Source organism: Meleagris gallopavo, chromosome 22 (genome assembly GCF_000146605.3).
Source record: "Meleagris gallopavo isolate NT-WF06-2002-E0010 breed Aviagen turkey brand Nicholas breeding stock chromosome 22, Turkey_5.1, whole genome shotgun sequence".
Classification (NCBI taxonomy): domain Eukaryota; kingdom Metazoa; phylum Chordata; class Aves; order Galliformes; family Phasianidae; genus Meleagris; species Meleagris gallopavo.
Window position 1 is genome coordinate 3,568 of NC_015032.2, and position 14,680 is coordinate 18,247.

Below are 14,680 nucleotides of genomic sequence, written 5' to 3' on the forward strand. Positions count from 1 at the left end.
CTAGAGGTCCCTTCCAACCCCTACAACTCTGTGATTCTGTGATTCTGTGATTATTTTATACTATGCATCTCAGGAGCTGCAGAAATAAACGTGTCTGAGAGAGAAGTCTGATTGTTTTATGAAACACGAGTAAGAAGAAATCAAATATGAGAAACAGCTCTAAATTCCAAATGATAAATCTTTCTATTCACCAGCTCCATATTTCAGAGGGAAAATTAGGACAAATAATATTTTGGCTAGTCTATCAAGTCTATCTTCCTTTTGCATCTATCATCTCGTTATACGAATTTTTGCAAGGACTTTTAAGGATAACATTAACGATTCTCCTCATCCTTCCCACAAGAAGCCTATTTGCTTTGTGGATCCGAGGTGTGGATGTGAGATGTAAGATGTACTTCATGCCAGCACGGGTCATCCACGGTAACCTGCAGCACATCAATCACACGTGCATCACGTGCAGCAGCACGGCTGCTGGGACATGATCTGTACATCTTTGTACTTCCAGCAAATAATGACAGCGCTTGCAGCGAGAGGCAGACATTAGATGGTTCTTGAAACTGTATTTTTCTTTACAGTGAAGAGATTTTTAGAAACACAGAATAGGAGTAAGAAGTATTGCTGAAGAGTATATCAGAGGGAAGCATGAAAATTCCTTGCTGTAGATTAGGCACCTTTCTCATCTACGTGCAATCTCATGCGTACCTCAAACCTCCTACCAGAGCATTTGGCACATATAGCTATACCAAGGTTTTAGGAGTATCAAGGTCAAGAGTGTTAAATTTGACTTGGGTACTTCTAGCAAGAAGAGGACACAAAGATAACTGCACACAGACATCGCTGGGTAAAGAGATGCCTTGGGGATCTCACACCAGTCTTTGCTCCTTCAGCAACATGGCTGTAAGGACGGACCCGCCTGAGAAGTGACCATGCAGATTGCACAGAGAAATGGAGGCTCCTCTGTGGGTCATCTGCAGTGATCCGTAGAACAGCTACTGCTGAAAAGCAAATGTTGAGATCTAGGTAAGCGGGAAACTGTGGCCTGGAGGTTATCAGAGTTGCACCACACATGAGGTTTAACAGGTCACCGTGACAACCCGGTGCACCGGAGTCTGGAATTTACTGTAACATCAAAAACAAATGAAAAGTTGTTCCCCTAGAGAAATTCTTGGTCCTGGATCACTATCGAAGCCTGTTAAAGGTTTGAAAAGAAAACCAAAGAGCTTCCCACAACATCCCAAGACTCCAGCTGCTCACTGTAAAATTTTAAAGCCAAAATCCCAGCTACCAGAGTCGAGCCACTCCACTTCTCCACAAAATACAGCTACCATCAAAGTTACTTTTGAAAGCTACTGAATTCAGTAGATACCAAGAAAGCAACTTCCCTCCTCTTTCAGAGGAACAATAAAATTCTATTTCTTCAACTGAAGTCTGACAAATTAGGCTAGAAAGAACTCATACGCAAAAAAGCTCACAACCAAAATATCACAAAAAATAACTGAACTGCTAGGAAAATGTGGATGTTCCTAAATGTTTGTAGCTTCCATGCATCAGCAAACAGAACAGAGCAGACTGATGGAGAATTTTTTTTTTCACACAAGAGAAATGGACGAGCAAGACACAAATAAGAGGTAGCAGTCTGAGTGACAGTTGGGCACAGACAAGTTCCCTTGTTGCTGCTGGTGGCCACAGCCCATGTCCAGGAGGAGCAGCCAGGAGATGTGTTGAGCTAGGAATCAGACCTGTTGGAATCTTGAGGTTGAAAGCAAGAGTTTAGATGGTGCATCAGTTGCGCTGTGTTTCTTTGGAAAAAGAGGTATTAAATTAAAATTAGATTCCCTAATAGAACACATGAACCACGTGAAATTCATTGTAACAAAACTTCAAAAGCAACACAGATGAGATGTCTTTGGATCAAAGGTTTATTTTTAATGACACAGCACTGGAAAACAGAAGTTACAGATGACTTTTTGATACAGGATACATCATATATCTTAATTTAAAAGGATTTGTGAAGGTATGCCGCGTAAATACCCATTGTGAAAATATATTATGCTTATTTCTCAGAGATTAATTTTGTTGTGTTTTTTTTTTTTTAATCAGCCAATTAAATAAAAAAGTACAGATGTGCATCATAACAGTTCCCCTTCCAGATTATCTCACTGTAACTACTACAGCTGGAAGAGGAAACTGAGCCATGCCTTCTCAAAGGTTTAGCAGCTTTGAAAACGATGTTATTCATCATCTCAGAACGAAAATTTCACATTACTAACACAGATACTGTTTGATGTTTTGGCAATGGAGCAGCTAGTTTTGCTTTGGAACAAAACTGTTTCCTGTAATGCCGGACAGTGAGAGAGCAATGCATGTACTGATGACACCACACAGTCAAAGAATTGCAGTGAAATTGTTAAAATGCATATATACCCATATGCACTTATAGATATACATTCAAGTTCCTGTGTATATATATTACACATGTCCAAAAATAACACTGAAAAACGTTGCAGCAGTTAATTATATTTTTTAAACACATGAAACTTAGAATAGTTTGACCTCATTACTACAGGATTACTCATTAAATTTTCTGCAGTGCAACTCAATACAATACACTCAGTGCAGAGAAGTTAAGGTTTTGGTACCAAGGAGGCTAATTTGGGATTTCATGGGAAAGGACCAAATACAGGATCACCATAGCTCTGACAAAGCACAAACAAACCTGTTGCCACATACATGTGAACAAATAAGGACATTTCTGATTTTTTTTTTTTTTTAACACACTGCTTCAGAAATTGCTAGCTGAACTGTTTGCACTCATGCTCATTTTGATATGCTTCAACAAGCTTTGTCCAGCACCAATCTGTAAACCATTAACAGCCTGAACTACAAAAAAAGTGGGCTCCTGTGTTTCAAAGAGGTTAAAAACCTACTGACTGAGCTTCATACCACATTTGTGTGCCTGTGAGAAGAGCTATTCCATATGGCGTGTGAAGTTCTCCGGGAAAAGTCCTTTAGAACTCTTTGCATCTCTGTACTGAAGCCACTCAGATTCCTTAATGCCTGTCAAACAGCCAGCCTCCTGAAAGAAAAAAGACAGAGCACCTTCAGTCTCAGGCCTCTCCCATTCCTTTCTACACACCCCAGGCCCGGAGAAGTGTTGGATCATAAGGCTAAAAGAAGTGGTGATTTGGTTAAATAGCGTACTCTGATTTTGCACAGATTGTTTTCTCTGTTCTGCCAGACCGTGGTCTTGTGAGACTGACTGTGAGTATATTATATGGCCTTTATCCACCCAACCTCCAACTGAACTGAAAATTGGACAATCAGCCTCTGGAGTCATCCAGTGTTACAACAAATCTGCATTTGTGCAAATGCATGTGGAGATGTTTTCAAAGTTCTCACAGTAATATTGGGATACTTACACAGTAAGAGCATAGAGTGTGCTGGAATCATTACAGAATGCCACAGATGAGGGGAAAAAAAGCAATCTTTTTCTCTGATTATTTTTTTCCGAGTGTTCTTTTCTCTCATTCCCATATTGACAGTCAGAAGAAATCACAGTTCTTGTTTTCTCCGCCATCATAATTTCTAGAAACTAAAAGTCAGTTGATATTCAACTAGCTTTTTCAAAAATTCCTGGAAACTTTAGCCTAAGCCAGACCTTGACTTGCAATACTGCAATCCAAATCCTCAGCAGCACAATCAATCAAAAGGAAGATTTCTTATTGGAAAGTGCTGGGTTAAGTGCTATCCATTTTACCTGGAATAAAATCCATTCAGTATTTTTTGCAGTGATCAGCCTACTTTCATCTCACCAAATAACTAACTCAGTGCTTTGTTCCTTTTAAGAACAGGAGTCAGAGTAGAGTGATGATTAACAGGGAGTTTCTAATGCTGATTCATTATTATTCTACAGAAAGTACAAACAGAGATGGAGTAACTGGCAGCATGTTCCTGAAGCTCATGTTTTGGAAAACCTGAGACGGGGGAACTGAAGTTTTCTACCATGCACAGAGTGGATTCTATTCAGGATTGAAGTTTTAATGGATAATAACTTCAACTCAATAATTATGGAAAAAAATTGACGTCACTGGTGGGATTAGTTGGCTTTGAACAGGGAACACAGGCTGACAGCACTAGCTATGTCAGAATGATGGTTTTAGATCAATTTTGCAGGACAAAAAAGAACCAAGATAAAACACTCTTTGTAAATCAACAAAGTATCTGGTAAAAGAGAAAAATTAAGTTTTATGGTGATGTTAAACATGAAGGGCAAATATGCACTAAGTAATAAAGATATGAGCAGAATGATCTCAGAAACATGAATACATGAAGCTTTATTTTCTCCATCACTGCACACAACTTACTCCAATTAATGCTAATGGGATTTGAATGCACACAAGAGAAAAGAAATTAATGGATTCACCAACTGAAAGTTATATATATTTAATACAAAACATTATAAGAAAAAATAACTGAAGACAACCTATTTTTATATCTTTAGAGTGGTATTCTGCAAATACTGACAATAAAATCAGTTGAACAGCCCAAGAGGTATGACGCAGCACAGTTTGAGTAAGTATAAGAGAATCTGTCCCTACAAAAGTAATGAAGTGTCCTAGTGAAAAGGAAAATAAAAATAATCTTTTATTCAGAAACAATAATAAAAAAGAACCAAAAACCAAAACAATGACTTGTTTCTTGTATTAAGAGAGAGTTCAGCTTAGATAATGAACAGTCTCTGGCTCTCCAAATACGCACTAGACAGTATTTGGGCATATTTTAAGAAATGTTCTTCATTCAGAGGAGAGCACTGGCTATCTCACTGTGCCGGATCCAGACCCCAGCCTCCCAGCCCCTAGTTCAGTGGGATACTTTTCATCAACACTTTCTGCCACTACAGCCACAAAGTGGCTCGTACTAATTATACAAGATGGTCTTCTCTTAAAGAAAGAGTCAAAAATTAATTCACTTGGCTGCAAATCAATATAACACGTGGAATTAAATTGTTTAAAAATTAAACTGAAACACATTGTTAAAACAAAATAAAATATCTTAAATGACATGGAACTGTTGGATTCGTGCATCAAAGTGATTGCTGGTGCAGTTCAAGAGCACTGCTGTGTGAGACTCAGGTTCCAAGAGGCACGCAGAACATGTAGGGATACCTCTGTGCCATTTAGCTGCAGGACAGAACTGTGCGTGGTCTCATTGCTCTCTCGGGGCAAATGTATATTTCTCCAGATCTCCATGTAAAACTATGAACATGTGGGGAACATACAATCAGTTCTGACCCAATGTTACAACAAAATGATAGCAACAGGATGCACAATCTGTAAGCCATCTTCTGTATTAAGCCTACGTATGTACGTAAGCCTGTATAAAATTCACTACAAGGTAACATAAAACTGCCCTAGAAAAATGTACTGAAGTTGGATCCTGTTGGTAGCATATACCTGGGACTTTAGCTTAGTTAACTGTGCTGTTTGGTCACAAATTAAACCAAGTGAAAGGACAAAATAAGAATGTTGGTGTTTCCTAACAGTAAAGACGTTTTGAATCAACATTTCAAATTAACTATAAACAGTGAGAAGAAAACTGAGACAAAGGGAAACATTAACAACAAAAATAAATAATCATGTTGTTACCTGATCAGCTGTGGTCTCAGAAGGAATTACTAGCACAATATCCCCGCGTTTTAAATTAAGCTCATCACTGTTAGCTGCCTCAAAATCATGCAGAACTTCAACCAAATATACAGAAATTATCAAAATAGAGACATTGTAAAAAAAGAAAAATGTACTCTTTTACTTCTTTCTTTATGGAAATATATGGCCATAGATACGTATATTCAAGCTGTTAATGTTCACATCAAAGTTTCTATTTATAGTTTATGAAACAGGTATAGTTCAGTAAATTTTCCTGAAACTACTGAAAGAAACCAAACATCCTTTCCCAAGGTTGCAGAATCCCACAAGTGCTGCCTCTTGGACAAGTCCTGTTACATTATTCCTACCATGCAAGGAACTTGCTTTCATTTCCCACTATCATTTCTAGACCTGAGGAGAGGGATGGCAGGATTTTGCTGATAAGCTTGGAAAAGAATCACAGGAAATGTTACTTCAGACCCTTACTTATGCTGTCTGCTAGATACTATTATTGGTGTAAACATCCCTGGAAATTAGAGTGAGAGGTACAGCACCAGTTTCAATATAAGATACAAGAAGTTAATAATGGGAACCATAGCTCCTGTTTGTCCTGGAAAGAACTCCCCCTTACTGGCAGATAGGAATGCCAAAAATATCTGTCTTTCCAAGAGGTGATTATTAAAACATTTGTGGGGTTAGTACACTGTCATGAACAGACCAGTTTAACTGAATAGCTCTTCCTCCTTAAGAGAGATACTATCCTAGCTTTCTCAAAGGCACAAACAGTTCCATGGTAACTCTGCAATAATGAAATAATGCAGCATTGAGAGCCAGATGGCAGTCATATATTCTGCTGCTTCTTATTTATGTTCGACTCAAGGAAGCGTGACAAAAAACAAAAGATGAACTGTGACAGCACGTCTGCATCAAAACTGCACAATCCTGGTCACTCTAACCTTAATGTTATTCTCACTGTTTGCTGAAAATCTTGACCAATGAAATTGGATCAGAAAGAATGGCATATTTATGGAGTGCTATGGGACTGATTAGTCTGAAGTATGCAAATTATAGTAGGAAGCATATAAAGGTCATCTATCCTCAAGGAGCGTTTCTCCTGCTCACTGATTCTGAAGTGAAAAGAACCTTGTGAACCAGGAATCTCTGTGGGTCTTACCAACCAAGGAGAGAATTTCCCTCAAGCTTATTAAACTTTTCTGTCTGAATACCCTAACAGTTTGTAAGCATAGTAATACTAAGGACAGAAAATGACACTTCAACTTCATTACAGTGAATTGCTGAAGTCCCATAGATTTCAATAGGGCTGGAACTTCCCCTACGGATTCTCAGGCCAGAAAAATGCCTTTTTGGTGTTGCTAGCAAACGATCGAATAATATTGCTGACTAAATCGCTGGCAATGGAATTTTACTTAAAAGATTCACTGTCAGTACTGGTTTGGTGAGATGAAAGGATAACTTTAACGATTCTTACAGCTACAAAGGGATATAACCAACAAAATCCAAGTGCAGAAAATAGATTTCTCAACATTCATGTATGGAGAAAAAACACAGCCAAAGGTTGGGTGAGTGCATGTGCATGCAAGCACGTGGCTGTGAAACTGGGTGTCCTTTGGCCTCAAGAAACCATCATAACGGCTCAACTGTCAGACACATCCACAGAAGCTAGATCTGAAAAGGTGTCTAAAAGAAAAACAAACAAGTAGACCTTAAAGAGAAAGGCCGGTGGCATGTCAGAAGCTGTGTCTCTTGCTGACCTTGAGAAGGTGCAGCCTGGATTTCTTCAGCTGGTTTCTGCTCACTTCCAACTTGGGAGGTTTCACTGTCAGTGCCCTGAGTGCCCATCTCTGCTGCAGCATCTTTGGACTCATTCATGATGACATCATGTTCTTCTCCTTCCCCTTCGTTGTTCGATGCTGGCTCTATCACTACTGAAGGGATGCTGCTGACCTTTTCCTAGGAAAAGAAATAAAATACAACAAAAGCACCACAAGAGTATTTAGAACTTTATTTCAAGTTGAAAAACATGTTTCTTTACTTCTGCTGAAGGTGGGATTCTTAGATCAAGACAGAGAACAATAATTGTGCAGAAAAGTAAAAGTTCTAAGAGCTTAGAGGAACACAAGGTGCAAAAGCAGAAGTGACCTGGACCTCTTTCAGGGCTGTCCCAGAGTCCAGGTGTGAAATCCATCACACACCAGAACACCTTCAGGACTGAGGGAGGTTGTTGCCAAGAGTCATGGGACAAATTACTGTACAAGACTTACTATGGGATGTTTAAGGGAGAAACCAAAAGCAGTGGGTGGATTGAGGTGATCTGGGGAGGAACAAGTGTGGGACAACAAAAGCACAGATAACAGGATAAATGGGCTGGTTGCATGTAAGCAGTGGATAGTTCAAATGTTATCTGGCCATGTCCTGCTCCTGATGAGTGTGGTCTGTCCTTTCTTCTCATTAAGTTGCTTGCTAACTCTTCTCCAGAGTGAGGGCTGTCGATTGTTCTTGCCTGTGTATGCACCAGGGTCAGATCATGGATTGGAGGGCCTGTATGCCCATCTGCCAGCTACATGAGAGATCCAGGTGCCAGCCACTGGAGACACTCAGCTGAGTGGACTTGAGTGACATCAGCATGTATATAAGAATATATATATTCTCACTAGTAGATCTCTACCCTGCTCAGCCAGAGGTGAACGTGATGAGGCTTCTGGTAATGCTTGTGTTTGTGTGAGTACCCCGTGTGTCTGTCTACGATTTCCATGGCTGTCTGTGCATGTTCAAATATCGTGTCTATGTGTGCTCTGTGTGTGCATTGACTGAGAATACACGCTCATCCTCGCTGCTTGTTGGACCCTGGGGCGTGGAGCTGCATCAGCGTTGCCTGTGCTGGGAGCTGCTGGATCTGGCTGGATTCCTCTACTGCTCCCCCACACAACAACAGGAGGTACCTGAGAAACATCAACCTCCTTTTCTTCTCCCTGAGGTTTGTCACCTTCAGCAGCAGCCTCCTGTTCAGTGGGAGCAGCACCCTCACCAGCTCCTGCTGCCACCACCACACCGTCTTCCACTGTCACTGCCCCATCCGCAGCAGTCACCACCTGCAGAACAAAAGGAGAAACCTTTCAGGACATGAGCTGTGAATATCAGCTGGAGATATCCTGTGCTCTGTGATCTCCTTAGGTGCTGCCAGCCCCTGGCTTTGGTTTCACTGGGGTTTCTCCTGACCCAAGGGGGAAAGCAGCACTGCAGGCTGCCATCCTATACCTGAAGCACCATGTAGAGAGCACAGAGGTAGGCTTGCACAACGAAGCTGATTTACAGGCAGGAGAGGGACATTTACAAAACCTTCCTGTGAACACTACGTAGTAGAGTTTCAGATGGGTATTGCTAGTGTAGGAGAAATTTTTCAAGGCTCCTGTGTTTTTCACTCTCTTCTTTCTCACGCATATACAACGGCCTCCTCCCACTGCTCTCTGAAACAGTTACGTGACTGATTCTCAGGGCTGATGTGCCTCCAAGCTGTTTGGTGTGAGAAATTCCCTGCAGGTTCATGGTGAGTTGAAGCTTGGCAAACTGTCCCGAGGTCCACATGCCAGTGAAAGTCTGTTCTTGGGAACAGGCTACAAGTCTTCTCCAGCTGCTGTCTCCAATCTCTAGACCTGGACAGCCTTCAAGAGCACTGCCTTAATTAGACTCCTTTTGAGCAGAGATGTGCAACTTGGGCTATATTAGCTGAAGCAAATATACTCTACAGCTAGATAAAGATTAGAAATATTCAGATGCCATCAGGTATCAGAAAAAGAAAATGTTAGCCTATATCTAGGCCAATTAAAAAAAAAAAAAACAACCATAAATAAAGGCCCAAGTAGAACTGATACGACTGAATCATGTCATTAGCCTGTGCTGAATAGTTAGTATGCATTTTATTTGAGTTATTGAAGAGTGGATAGAAAAGTACCTTCCAAAAGGCCACTGTTAAACCCTTCCTCCAGCAGAGATAATTTATGTATCACCCTAACATTTGTGTTGGTACATACTGGTATTTGTTTACAGTAATATACTTGAATTAAGTTTACTGTAGATTCCTCTTAAGGCTTGATGGTGAAGGTAAATAAAAAAAACATATTCTGTCAATTCAATTAACTTCAGGAAGTTTTTAACACTAAAGAAAAGCTATTTCCTAGGCACCAATGTCAAGCTAAGTTTAGCAGAAATTCAGTTAACAGCCTGATGCTCTGTTTTCTCAGTTTGATTTTCCACCCATGAAAGAGACTAATTCAGCTATCTGAGCTCAACTTGAACTACCTGCATTCATGATCATTCTTCAGTCATTGTTTTTAGCTATATCTACCCCTAGTGACTGATCTTAACTGATGTGATAAATAAATTCTTCTGCAGTCCTTGAAAGCAGAAAATACTCTGGTGTTTTGCAGAAATCACTGGAGAACTTTTAGCTTGAACTGAAAATTCTGCTAGGGAAGGATGCTGTCGCAAACAGAATTAATATCAAAAGACATGGATGAATGTTGACATCTTCTCCTGTGACTTATAAGGCATGCAAGCCCTCTGTTTTAACAAAACTGTTTTAATTTATTTTTCTCCTAACATAAGTTTTTGTGAATTGGGTTGGCCTTGGGAAAGAAGGTCCCAAGGTGTCAGCATTCAGCATTTAATCCATAGACTTAGGCAGCTGTGCTTGAGAAACAGCTGTATTTTTCGAGTGAGTGGTCATTTATAGAAGCAGAAAAACCATCTTTGATGCTAAATTAAAGATGAGTGTTCAACACTCAGTGCCATTATAGGTAAAAATACTCAGACTCCATTTATCAGAAAGAAAATCCAGAGAACGTGGATAAGGAGCAGTCGTTGCAGGTTTCTAGGCACTGCTTTACCACACAACTGAGCATTTACGTCCAGTTGGAATGTATTGGGTAACTTCTTTGGCATGTCCACTACTAATATTATATTTCAGGATAGAAAGAAAAACATTAATGAACAAAAAATGTTCAGTTTTAAGGTGTTGTTTTGCATGATGTTTAGCTGTGGGACTTAGCAAGGATGGCAGAATTCAGATTTTTCTTTAAATAGCCCTTCCTGTATTTCAGCACCTGCACTGCTAGCCCAAGCTTACAATATCCAGGCATTAACGTGGAGCACCCTCGGTGCTGTCAGCTCCTGTAGCCAGTTTTAAACATTCCTAAGCTGGTTATTTCAGAACTGAAAATATAGCACTCATTTTTCTGTCAAGGCTACTGTTTGCCCGTGCCAAGTCTGGAGTTGTAAATCAAAGTTATTTCTGAAGCAGTCCAGCAGCTGTGAGAGAGAAGAGGAGGAAAAGTGTGAAAGAAAGAACACTGCAGACACCAAGGTCAGTGAAGAATTAGAGGAAGAAGGTGCTCCAGGTGTCAGAGCAGAGCTCCTCCTGCAAGCTCTAAAGAAGACCATGGTTGCCCCTGGCAGCCCCTAAAGAACCACATCCAAGCGGATTCCTGCACTGCGACCTGTGAAGGACTCTGCATGGGAACTGTTGAATCACAGCCTGAACCACTCATTGAGCACCTGCGGAAAGGACCAGGTCAGCCATGGGAGCACAGGTGAAGGCAACTCAGTTGTGCAACTGGACGGGCTGGAGCCTGGCTGCACCTCACTTAAGCCCCATTTCAAGGCTGACTGCCACAGAAGGATCTCTTTCTGGAGATCCCTCCTTGGTGGAAAATTCCCCTGCAAACCCGGAACCTTCTAATGGAGCTGCCATTACCCAATCAGAGCATTAACCAAAGTCACTATTCATAGCAATTAATAAGCTATTTGGAGAAAATAAATAAAAAGCAAGAAATCCCCCATAATCTTCTACTTCTCACCAGCAAGTACAGCAGACATCCCTTCATCCTCACCACCACAGAAGTGTCAGCAGTCCCAGCAGTGCCTGTCTCCAGTCCTGCCCCTTTCGAGTCCCTCTCCTGCCTCTGACATAGCCCTGACCAGGCCCTGCTGTGCCCCCATTCCCTGTTTAGCCCATCCCTGTTCCTGTCCTGGCCCTGATCCTCCGCATTTCCTTGCCCATGTTCTGGTTTTGTCTCTATCCCTTCCCTACTACTACCTCCAAACTTATCCTCAGCATTTCCTTTACCCTGTCACTGCCCCTGCCCCTCTTCTTTCCCTTTCCTGCCCATCTCCTGCCCCTGCCCCTGTCCCTATCACTTGCCCTGCCCCTACTCTACATTTTTCCCTATCCTGCCCCTGTCTCTGCCCATCCCTCTCCTGTCCCCTTCCCTCCCCTGTCCACGCTGTCCCTGCTCCAGGCTGCTGACAGAATCTCCTGGCAGCCCAGCACAAAGTTGAAAGGAAATTGTAAGACGGAAGAACAGAAATGTGATGAATGAGAGGGGAGGACAAAGAGGGCAGAACTGAAGAAAGGATACAGTTAAGAGGAGCAGAGCCAATGGGGGAGGGGAAAGAAGGAGATGGCAGGGGAGAATGGACAAGAGGGAAGAGCAGAAAGGCAGTGAAAATAAGATTTCTTTAAAAGAATTGTTTACAGCTTTATTAAGAGACAGCATTTCTCATGATAAGATTGATGGTTTTCCACTTCATGAATTACAGAGGATATATAAACACAGAGGGTTAAATAAACCCTAGCAAGAAGGTGCCAAATTCTAAAGCAAAAGACCTGGGAACAATTCCACCTGCTGCACTCCCTCAGGAGCCTCAGTGGGACCTCTTATCAATTTGCAGAGCGCCCGATGCGAGTGGGTCAGCTGTTGTGAGGGAGAAGGATTGGGAACCATATTCCAATTTGTATCCTTGGAAGGAGATATTTTGGAAAAACTGGTCCTCACAAACTGTAAGAGCCTCAAATGACCCCAGAGTAGAGGCCTCCTCAGTATATGGGAACCCTGAGAAATTTGAAGGACAACCAGTAGTAGGGTTGGGAGGGAAACAAATGAAGCAGTGAAAACACAAATAGAAATGAAAATAGGAAACCTCCTGAAATGACTGTATCCTGTCATGACTGTCCCTGTCCCAGAATACATCATAGGGATAGGTATTCCAAAAGGACTCACCTTGAATCTTCCCAATGGTCAGCACCAATCTGGAATAAAGAATTGTATTAGTGCTCCAACAATTTCAGTGGGAAAAGTAAAAGTGCCTGCTGTGCAGATTCCTGCTGCAACTGAAGTAGTGACAATGAAACAATGTAGGACCCTGGGGGGGCAGGAAGAGATATCAAGGACAATTAATGATTTATTGGATGCAGGAGTTTTAAGTCAACTAGTACAGCTTGGAACAATCCAACATGGCCTGTCAAAAAGCGATGGGTGATGGAGGGAATTAAATAAGCACACCCCACCTCTCACAGCGGCTGTAGCAGGTAACCATTGCTTTAATAGAAGAAGTTCAGAAACATTCCAGAAGCAGGTATGCTGTAACTGATTTAGCTAATGCATTTTCCACTATCCCAATTGCAGAAGAACGTGGCAGGGGTGACAAGATACTTTCTGCAGATTGCCTCAGGGATGGCTGCACAGTCCAACCATTTGCCACAGAACAGTGGCTGAACATCTGCATGATCATAAACTGCCTCCTCACATGCAAATAGTCCATTATACAGATTATATGTGATATCTTTGATTGTGCACATAGGATCCCTTAGGCACAAACTCCTGAACGCGTCTGGGACTAGGAGTGGATCCAGCTGTGCTGAGGAACCTTACCTCTGTGGTTTGAAGAGTTCAGACAGCCATGGGGTTCGTTCTGATCCTCATGACACAGCAGGAGAGCTGTGTTCTGTAGGTGTGTGTGTAACCTGTCCTCTATGTGAAAAATAACCAAGTGCATCCAGCCATCTCCAGTCTTGTTAAGTCACTGTTATATTTACTACAGCGTATCTATGCTCATCAATAAATACATTCCTGCTTCCCCCTTAGGAGTGTATATTGTAGCTGTATCTATCTGTTGTAAATTGGTGAAGTCTGCATGATAGCAACTAGGGACACTAACTATTATGTGGATTCATGGAGTGAACGCCACTCCCAAATTCTTACATGAATGGGCTCATGACACTGAGAGCCCATTATAACTGAGAAACAAGGGACCATCAGGAACCACTGAAGGATGAAAGGGGGAAAAGGTATTATTTGCAAAATGCCAAGTTTGGAAGTTACGTATGAAGCAAGGGAGAACATAAATAAATGAAACAGGGAGCAGAAACTAAAGCAAAGAATTTTTTCAATTTCTGTAGGTTATTAATTTTGCTTGGGTTTGTGTCAGGCACTCAGAACTAAGCCACACACTGTGCACAGGGGTGGATATGGAAATGCATCGTATTGCGTAGCTACAAATCTGGGGGTCTATACTCTTTAGTGAGGAATCAGAATCACCACACATTTGAAGCCCAGAATCATCACAGAATCAAAGAATCTGGAATTAGGAAACAATCACAGAATCTGAAATAACAGAATTTACACTCACAGGAGCTAGTATCCTCGTAGCATCCTCATACAATCCTCAGACTCGAGAATCCTAGACTCTAGTAACCCCATAATAACCCCACAGTATTGAATTACCACATTTTGTTTCCTCACTCCCACAGAGGGAAACTTTCTATAGAGCATGCTCACAATGGATGGTATCAGTCAGCATCACCCAGCACTCCTTATGGAACGGCACTACCAGTTACAAGTGCTCAGAGCTTCTTCCTCAAAAGATGAATTTTTAATACTGTTTTTCATTCTAATTCGGATAGGGGCGGGGAACCAAGGTCCAGAATCTTTATGAAAGGAATCCCAAACCACTGTGCCCTTCACAAAACCTCTCCCCTGACACAGCGATCAGTGGCAGCGCTGCCGATAGCAGCAGCAGCTCAAGGGGAAACGCAGCGAGAGCGAGAACGCCATCACCGACAACCATAGCCCCCAAGTCCATCGGACACAGCGCTGGAGGTTAGCGACAGCGACACCTCAACAACGACGCCAGGAGCTCCCCACGGCTGCCAACATCGCCCCGCTGCCGTTCCCACTCTT

At 41.8% G+C, this 14,680-nt stretch overlaps 1 long non-coding RNA gene across 2 annotated transcripts in view; it reads right to left on the reverse strand.

Moving 5' to 3' along the window:
• Positions 1 to 1,901: 1,901 nt before the first annotated feature.
• LOC104913969 overlaps positions 1,902 to 14,680 on the reverse strand; it is a 13,271-nt gene continuing 492 nt past the window's right edge. The window contains exons 2-5 of one of the 2 annotated variants that reach the window (XR_795743.2): positions 12,722 to 12,750; positions 8,606 to 8,755; positions 7,418 to 7,616; positions 1,902 to 3,076 (exon numbers count right to left, since the gene is read on the reverse strand). This is a non-coding gene — a long non-coding RNA (uncharacterized LOC104913969). The remainder of the gene's footprint in view (positions 3,077 to 7,417; positions 7,617 to 8,605; positions 8,756 to 12,721; positions 12,751 to 14,680) is intronic. The other variant, XR_795744.2, reaches the window with a different exon arrangement.